Below are 8,955 nucleotides of genomic sequence, written 5' to 3' on the forward strand. Positions count from 1 at the left end.
AAGCACTTAACCCCCCTGTACACAACTCACTCCATTTTTTTTAAAAAAAAAATTATTTTATTTAACTTTATTTATTTTACTTTGACCAGAAAGGGACAGAGTGAGGAAAAGTGAGAAAGCAAGCCAAACTAGCAAGATCACTCCTGAAAAGACTCAGACCGTTGCCACGTTCTCGGCCAGTTCTGGCTGTGAGCATGAAGGCCCTACTCAATCCACACAGTTACTCTCATTCCTAAGTTCAGGACAGCGTGGGCCAGCTTACCTGCATTCAGGACCCGTGTCGCATCAGGCCAGGGCTGACACCCTTTGGAGTCTGCGACTGTCGTACATGCAAAAGAATCAAAATCCACTGTGAGGTCTTGCACGCGTCTCTCCTTTGCACTACCAAAGCTGTTTTTGCCATGCAGCTGTTTACGGAGTTTCCTCATAACTGGCTTATGTGCAAAACTATGTCAGAGTTACGTTTATGGGGCTCGTCTCCACTGTGAAGGTTAAGATGATCCTCTGAGGAACACTTCTGAGAAAAGGTTTTCCCACATATTTTACACTGGGAAGGTTGGAGGGGCCAGCAGATGGCATAATGGTTACATCACTGGGCTCCCACATGGTAGACCACAGTTCAAGTCCTAGACCCAGTGGTTTAAAACACGCCAAGCACCTGTGCATGCATGCCCAAAATCCAGAGAGGAGAATGGAGGAGAGAGAACTGCGGCATGACCTATCCTCTGGGGGTGATTTCTTGCTTTCTGTTTCTGGCTCTCAGGTGAGTGCACACTCTAGAGCAAAAATCACTCTTAAAAAAAAGGAATTATTTGGGGCCAGTAGGTAGTGGGGTGGTGGAAGCACTGGACTCCCACATGACCGATTGCAGTTTGAGTCCCAGACCTGGTGGTTTATTTTCTTAATTTCTTTTTTTTTTAGAATTATTTTATTTAGCTTTACTTATTTATTTATTTACTTTAATTTGACAAAAGAGGGACAGAGAGAGAGAGAGAAAGAAAGCAAGCCACCAGGTCCGGGACTCAAATCATGGCTGGCCATGTCAGAGTCCACTGTCCTTAACCACCATGTCACCTGCTAGCCCCATGTTTTCTTACTTTCACCTTCTGTGTGTGTGTGTGTGTCTTTCTCTGGTGAGTGCATATGCCTTATGACAAATTAAAAATAATAATAATGAATAAAATTAAATAAAACATTTTTTAAAGAATTATTTATCTTATTTACTTATTACTATTCTCCAATTTGACCAGAGAGAGGGAGAGGGAGAAAGCAAGTCACCAAATCTGGGACTCAAACTACGGTCAGTCATGTGGGAGTCCAGCACCTTAACCACCACACCACCTTATGTCTGCAGATTTCTAACAAACAAGGTATTATGTCAAAGGACATGGAAGCTGGGCCTGGCTCCCGCTCTCACAGCCACTGCAGTACATTGAGCTCCATAGAGACAGCGCCGGGGCAAGTGAGAGCCAGACGGGCACCGGGCGACTCTGAGCCTCGGAGGAAAGAGAACTAAACATGGGCAAAGGAGATCCTAAGAAGCCGAGAGGCACAATGTCATCTTATGAATTCTTTGTGTAAACTTGCCGGGAGGAGCACAAGAAGCACCCAGATGCTTCAGTCAACTGAGTTTTCTAAGAAGTGCTCAGAGAGGGGGAAGACCGTGTCTGCTAAAGAGAAAGGAAAGTTTAAAAATACGGCAAAGGGGGCCAAGGCCCGATATGAAAGAGAAATGAAAACCTATATCCCCCCTAAAGGGGAAACAAAAAAAAGAAGTTCAAGGATCCCAACTCACCCAAGAGACCTCCTTCCTCCTTTTCTTATTCTGTTCAGAATATCACCCAAAACTCACAGGAGAACATCTTGGCTTATCCAGTGGCGATGCTGCAAAGAAACTGGGAGAGCTGTGGAGTAACACCGCTGCAGGTGATAAACAGCCTTGTTAAAGAAGGCTGCTAAGCTGAAGGAGAATATGAAAAGGACATAGCTGCACACTGAGCTACAGGAAAACCTGATTCAGCACAAAGGGGGCTGTCGAGGCTGAAAAGAGCAAGGAAAAGGAGGAGGAAGACAAGGAAGCTGAAGATGAGGAAGAGGAGGAAGATGATGATGATGAAGTTGGTTCTTGTGCAGTTTCTTTTCCTTATTTATAAAGCACTTAACCCCCCTGTACACAACTCACTCCATTTTTTTTAAAAAAAAAATTATTTTATTTAACTTTATTTATTTTACTTTGACCAGAAAGGGACAGAGTGAGGAAAAGTGAGAAAGCAAGCCAAACTAGCAAGATCACTCCTGAAAAGACTCAGACCGTTGCCACGTTCTCGGCCAGTTCTGGCTGTGAGCATGAAGGCCCTACTCAATCCACACAGTTACTCTCATTCCTAAGTTCAGGACAGCGTGGGCCAGCTTACCTGCATTCAGGACCCGTGTCGCATCAGGCCAGGGCTGACACCCTTTGGAGTCTGCGACTGTCGTACATGCAAAAGAATCAAAATCCACTGTGAGGTCTTGCACGCGTCTCTCCTTTGCACTACCAAAGCTGTTTTTGCCATGCAGCTGTTTACGGAGTTTCCTCATAACTGGCTTATGTGCAAAACTATGTCAGAGTTACGTTTATGGGGCTCGTCTCCACTGTGAAGGTTAAGATGATCCTCTGAGGAACACTTCTGAGAAAAGGTTTTCCCACATATTTTACACTGGGAAGGTTTAATTCCTGCATGCACACATGCATGTGTTGGTGAAGGTTGCCTTTCTGAGTAAAAGTCTTGCCGCAGAGTAGACACAGAAAGAGCTTGTGCATTTTTTTTTTTTTTTGAGAGTTTTTTTTTTTTTCTTGCTATAGGGTGGGTGCACTCACCAGGAAGACAGAGAGAGACAGAGAGACAAATCCCTTCTCCTCCATTCTCCTCTCGGGATCTTGGGCACACACGCACACGTGCCCCGTGTGAGTTTAAGCCACCGGGTCCGGAACTCGAACCACGGTCGACTACATGGGAGTCCAGCAACATAGCCATTACGCTAACTACTGGTCCCAGAGCTTGTGCATTTTTTAATGGTTGGTACAGTTCTCCAGGTGACAAAATACCCTAGTACACTGGTCATTGCTGAAGCCACTGTAGGCCTTTGTCTACACCTCAAATACTGGGCCCAAAGACATCTTTTGAGGCCATGAGGATATTATCATTGCCTGTGTAAGAGAGGGCACAACTGTGGAGATGGTTTTGCTCTGTTTCACTTACTCTGTTTTCCACAGTTGAATTTATCTGGGAGTGCTGGGGCTCTGATGGATGTAAGGCAGTGGGTTCAGAAGAAATAAACTGGTTCTGATCTTTTTTACTTCTAACCTCTGATACATCCCCAGTAGATTCTACCTTAACAATCTGAATATCGCTGTCCTCCATATCCATACTGTCTTCAGAGGGATGAATGCAAGGTCAGTCCTGCTTTGGAGAGCCTCTGGATCGCCCTCTATTCTGATGGGGGAGAAGCACTCTGTGGTTCACATTCCTCTTCACTAGCCATGGGTTGTTTTGGCTTCATAAACTTCCTCAGGGCCTGTGTGCACCGTTCTACGACGTGGCTCATCTGAAGAAAACTCGCAGCAGTCAAGTAATTTACTAGCTCCATCTCAGGGAATTCTAGCACACTCCTCTAACAGGATAAGAGCAATTGTCAGGACCAGCAGTTGATGTAATGGCTATGTCGCTGGACTCCCATGTAGTTGACCGCAGTTCGAGTCCCAGACCCTGTGGCTTAAACTCACGCTGGACGCTTGTGTGTGTGTGTGTGTGTGTGTGCGTGTGTGCCCAAGATCCCGAGAGGAGAATGGAGGAGAAGGGATTGCAGCGTGGCCATCCCCCCTGAGAGGGGGATTTCTCGCTTTCTGTCTCTCTGTCTCTCTCTGTCTTTCTGGCAAGCGCACATGCTCTATAACACTAAAAAAAAAAAAAAAAAAAAAAAAGAAAAGAAAAGAAAAGAAAAGAAAAGAAAAGAAAAAAGAAAGAACAATTGTCTCCCCACTTCGGAACTCTGCAATATGGAGATTTTCACCTCTCTGGAACCATTCAGTAAAAACTGGTCTCTTAAGAAGGGGAAACCTGCAGCAAACACAATTTTATGCCCCTATACCTCAAACATCACCTATGAGAACTATACCATCACAAAATTTATCCTCTTCTCTTAATTTGTTCATTTTTGTAACACTGAATCTCCATAATTTTTTAGCTTGAAGTGAAGGAGATCTGATCTTTCAGACATTTTGGCAGACCTTCAGGAAGGCCGCCGTCTGGATCCAGCACCACCAGGAGCTCTGGCCCCTTGGGGCTCTGGGAAGGGGGGCTATTTAATTTTATTTATCATTATTATTATTTTTTAATTTGCCACAGGGCACATGCACATCTGGGACCCAAACTGTGGTTGGCCATATGGGAGTCCAGTGCTGCAAACACCATGCCACTTGCTGGACCCAACATTCTGAACGCTTCTAACTAAACATAATTTTTTTTTAATTTTATTTATTTATTCATTTTATGTTAATTTGACCAGAGAGAGACAGAGAGAGGGAGAGAAGTGAGAAAGCAAGCCACCAGGTCCAAGACTAGAACCGTGGTCAGTCATGTGATAGTGTCCAACACCTTAACCACCATGCCACCTGCTGGTCCCACAATTATTTTTTTTTTAAGAGAGGTTTTTGCTATAGAGTGCGTGTGCTCGACAGAGAGACAGAGAGACAGAAAGCAAGAAATCATCTCCCAGAGAGACAGAAACTGAGAAATCATCCCCCAGGGGGGATGGCCACACCACAATCCCTTCTCCTCCATTCTCTTCTCGGGATCCTTGGCACACACGCACACACGCCTGGCATGAGTTTAAGCCACCAAATCAGGACTCGAACCACGGTCTACTACATGGAAGCCCAGCGACACAGCCATTATGGCATCTGCTGGTCCCCCTAAATACAATTTTTTTAATTAAAAAAAAAAAATCAAAGATAGAGAGGCATGGTGGTTAAGGCATTGAACTCCCACATAGCCAACCATGGTTCAAGTCCTGGACCTCACGGTTTGATTTCTCAATTTCCCTTTCTTTATCTCTCTGGTCAAATTTGAAAAATAATAATAATAACAAATAAAATTAAATAAATAAATAATTCTTTAAAAAATAAAGGACATTGCTACTTTAGAATAAAAAGGTAATTTTTTTTTTTTTTAGGATAAAAAGGTACATTTTAGGGATAGCATATTCATTTTCTTATAACCCAAACTATATCATCTGCATGTGTTCACTGGGGGAGTGCCTAATATCCTCCTTACCAAGTAAAGGGGAAATTCCGTATATCTTTCTAAAGTAAATTAGAAGCAAACTGGAAATCCAATGCAGAGATTTTGTGTCCAAAGAGATAGGAAGAAGAGGCTTGACTCTCTTTAACACTCATGGCAGATTTATGGACATGCCTGGCTCAGGGTCCTCAGCCCTGGGGACCGAAGTTACCCCGGGTCCCCTGCAGGAAGGAAGGAGAGGAATCTGCGCCAACACCCAGCAGGTGGTCAGGAATGGCTTCAGATTCTCAGGGCCTTCAGAGTGGCCCTGGTCTCTTGCCATCAGTTGTCCCAAGAACATTCACCTTCCCTCGTGATGGTTAAGATTCCAGAAAGATGGGGCCGGCAGGTGGTGTGGTGATTAAGGGTGCTAGACTTCCACATGGCCAGCCAAGGTTTGAGTTCCAAACCTGGCGGCTTGCTTTCTCGCTTTCCCTTTCCTCTCTCTCTCTCTGGTCAAATTAAAGACAAATAAATAAATAATGTTAAATAAAATAATTATTAAAAAAAAAAAAAAGATTCCAGAAAGAGGGAGACGTGAGACTCTCCAGGAGGATTCCTCCCCCTCCGGGTGGGCACTCACCTCCCTTGCCTCACCCTCAGCCCAGCCCCGAGCCCACAGAGAAGACGGAGATGATCCAGGTCAAGCTGGCCGAGCAGGTAGAGTGTTAAGACGACAATGGCCACCAGCACGAAGGCTGTGACCAAGCAGGGCACCGGGTTATCCAATGAGGAGCGTAACCTGCTGTCGGTGGCCTACAAGTACGTGGTTGGGGGCTGCGGGGCCGCCTGGAGGGTCATCTAGAGCATCAAGCAGGAGGCCAACAGGAAGGTGCAGCTGCTTAAGGACTATTGGGAGAAAGCGGGGTCGGAGCTGAGTCTGTCTGCACCACGGTCCTGGAATGATTGCGTACGTATTTAATAGCCAATACAACTAATCCCGAGAGTAAAGTCGTCTCTCTGAAAATGAAGGGAGATTACTTCCAGTACCTTGCTGAGGTCGCACATGGTAATGATGGAAAACGAACGATAGATAACCCCCAAGGAGCTTACCAAGAGGCATTTGACATAAGCATGAAAGAGATGCAACCCACACACCCAATCCACCTGGGGCTGGCTCTGAACTTTTCTGTATTTTACTATGAGACCTTAAGAACCCAGAGCTTGCCTGCACATTGGCTAAAACGGCATTCGATGAAGCCATTGCAATGGCTCCATATGCTGAACAAAGACAGAAAGTCAGCACCCTCGTCGTGCAGTTGTTTAGAGACAACGTTCTGGACATCAGACGGTGCAGGAGAAGAATGTGACGCAGCAGAAGGGGCCCCACACTAGAAGCATACAGAGTGTCATCCTCCTTCCCTTCGATAAACCTTTTGACACATTTCCATTCCTATTCCACTCGGATTTCCTGTAGAAGGAAACCCCCTCGTGTATGAATTGGCTGTTTTTAGTCTTCACGCCGCGGCTTCGGGAAACTCTATTCCTTGATTTGTGTTTGTCCTAGACTTCCTAATGTGCAGTTACTACTGTAGAAAAGTATTAATAGCTGGGGCTAGCAGGCAGCGTGGTGGTTACGAGCACTGGACTCCCACATGGACGATTGCAGCTCGAGTCCCGGACCTGGCATCTTGCTCTCTCACTTTCTCTATCTTTCTCTGGTCAAATTAAAAAACAATAATAATAATGAATAATGTTGAATAAATTAATTCTTTTTTCAAAAAAGCGCATGTTATTTCATACTACACTAGAAGGGGTAAATAAAGTACACAAGTCCAAGTCCAGGACGTCAGTACTTTCCCATGCCGGTGTGTGCACGTGTGAGCGGGTGTCTGGTCGCTAGTGACTGTAGAGAACTGGGCCACGAGCATGTGCTGCTAATCATTGAACTGCAGTCCTAAAAAAAGCCTTGTGAAATGTTATGCCCTCGGTAACAAGAGAGTAGCATAAAAGAATGTGTATGGGATCAGCTGTTCATAGCTTATAAAATCACATTTATAAAGCATTCACTATGGCTGTGTAACGATTGCAAACCCAGACTTTAAGGGACAGGTGAATTTACTACTTTTTGAGGTTTCTTAATACTTCCCTTTCATCTTTATGTGAAATGTAGCTGTGATACTTTTTGTCTGCGTTGTGATACACTTGTTTTAGGGATGCCTGGAAATGTGCAAAATTGAATTACATTCCTTAGACTTTGTTTTGTTTTGTTTTAAGGGTTGTTTTTTTGTTTTTTTGTTTGTTTGTTTGTTTTTGCTACAGGGCGCATGCACTCACCAGAAAGACAGAGAGAGACAGAGAGATAGAGTGAGAAATCACCTCCCATGGGGGAAGGCCATGTGGCAATGCCTCCTCCATTCTCCTCTCAGGATCTTGGGCACGCACGCACACGCGCCCGGCGTGAGTTTAAGCCAGGTCCAGGACTTGAACCACAGTCAACTACATTGAAGTCCAGTGACATAGCCATTACACCAACTGCTGGCCCTGACTTTTTTTTTAATATATAAAGAATTATTTTTTTACTTAGCTGTACTTATTTATTTATTTTAATTTGACCAGAGAGGAACAGAATGAGAAACGGAGAAAGAGAGGGTAAGTGAGAAAGCAAGCTGCCAAGTGCGGGACTTGAACCAGACCGGTTGACCATGTGGGAGTCCTGCCCCTTTAGCCACCACACCACCTGCTGGCCCCACATTCCTTAGACTGTTTTACCATGGATCCGTTTCATGGGCCATTTTTTCCTCAGATGTAAATGATAGCTGGTTGAGTGTTATATGGAATGAAGTGGACTATTTTTTTAATTCATTTATTTATTTTAATTTGATCACAGAGCCAGAGAGAGAGAGAGAGAGAGAGAGAGAAAGTTAGAAGGCAGGCTTCTAAGTCCAGGACTCGAACCATGGTCAGTTTGTATTTGATAGATTTGATTCTAGGGACAAGAGCACAGGGGGGAATAAAAGCATATAGAGTCCACGTTACTTACCCTCCTGGTAAGGGAGAAGGTAAGCTTGGTGGGACCTCCAAATATGTTGCAGAATTTATGTGTTGCTGAGTTTGTGTCCTGGATCACAAAGAGTTAGGAGCTCAGACAGCAAGAGAGGATAGCAAAGCAGTTTACTGAGACGACAAGACCCCAATGGAGAGGGGTCCCAAAGGGAGGCTGCTGACTTGGGGCTCTCGCCAGGGGTTTATCTAGCAGTCAGAGCACCGGCTGCTGATAAGGAAGCTCTCTGATAAGGAAGTGGGCTTCAGAAAACAGTTACATGGTCGTCTGGGTGATTTATGACCCCATCTTTGTGGGGCCAGCAGACTTTATTGATCTGCATTTTTGTTAAAATGTAGTTAGCAAATAGAAACAGTTGCCCTTAACTACTTTGAACCCTAATGCAACCGACTCTTTGCTCACTAAAGCAGCCACTGTATGCGAGGGGAACTGCAGGTGGTAGAGTGGTTAAGGTGTTCGACTCGCATGTGGTCGAGATTTGAGTCCTGAACTTGGTGGCTTGAAACTCATGCCAGGTGCACATGTGGGTGCCCAAAATCCTGACAGGAGAAAGGATTGCAGCCTGGTCTCTCTCTGTTTCTCTGTCTCTCTGGTGAACACACACTCCCTATAACAAGGAAAAAAAAAAAA

General features: G+C 44.8%; 2 pseudogenes; one reads left to right on the forward strand and one right to left on the reverse strand.

Moving 5' to 3' along the window:
- Positions 1–207: 207 nt before the first annotated feature.
- On the reverse strand, positions 208–4,260 carry LOC102486671 (zinc finger and BTB domain-containing protein 26-like; annotated as a pseudogene).
- A 1,192-nt stretch (positions 4,261–5,452) lies between these two features.
- Positions 5,453–6,681, forward strand: LOC102479786 (14-3-3 protein theta pseudogene; annotated as a pseudogene).
- Positions 6,682–8,955: the final 2,274 nt, after the last annotated feature.

Source organism: Tupaia chinensis, unplaced genomic scaffold (genome assembly GCF_000334495.1).
Source record: "Tupaia chinensis unplaced genomic scaffold, TupChi_1.0 Scaffold000659_1, whole genome shotgun sequence".
Classification (NCBI taxonomy): Eukaryota; Metazoa; Chordata; class Mammalia; order Scandentia; family Tupaiidae; genus Tupaia; species Tupaia belangeri.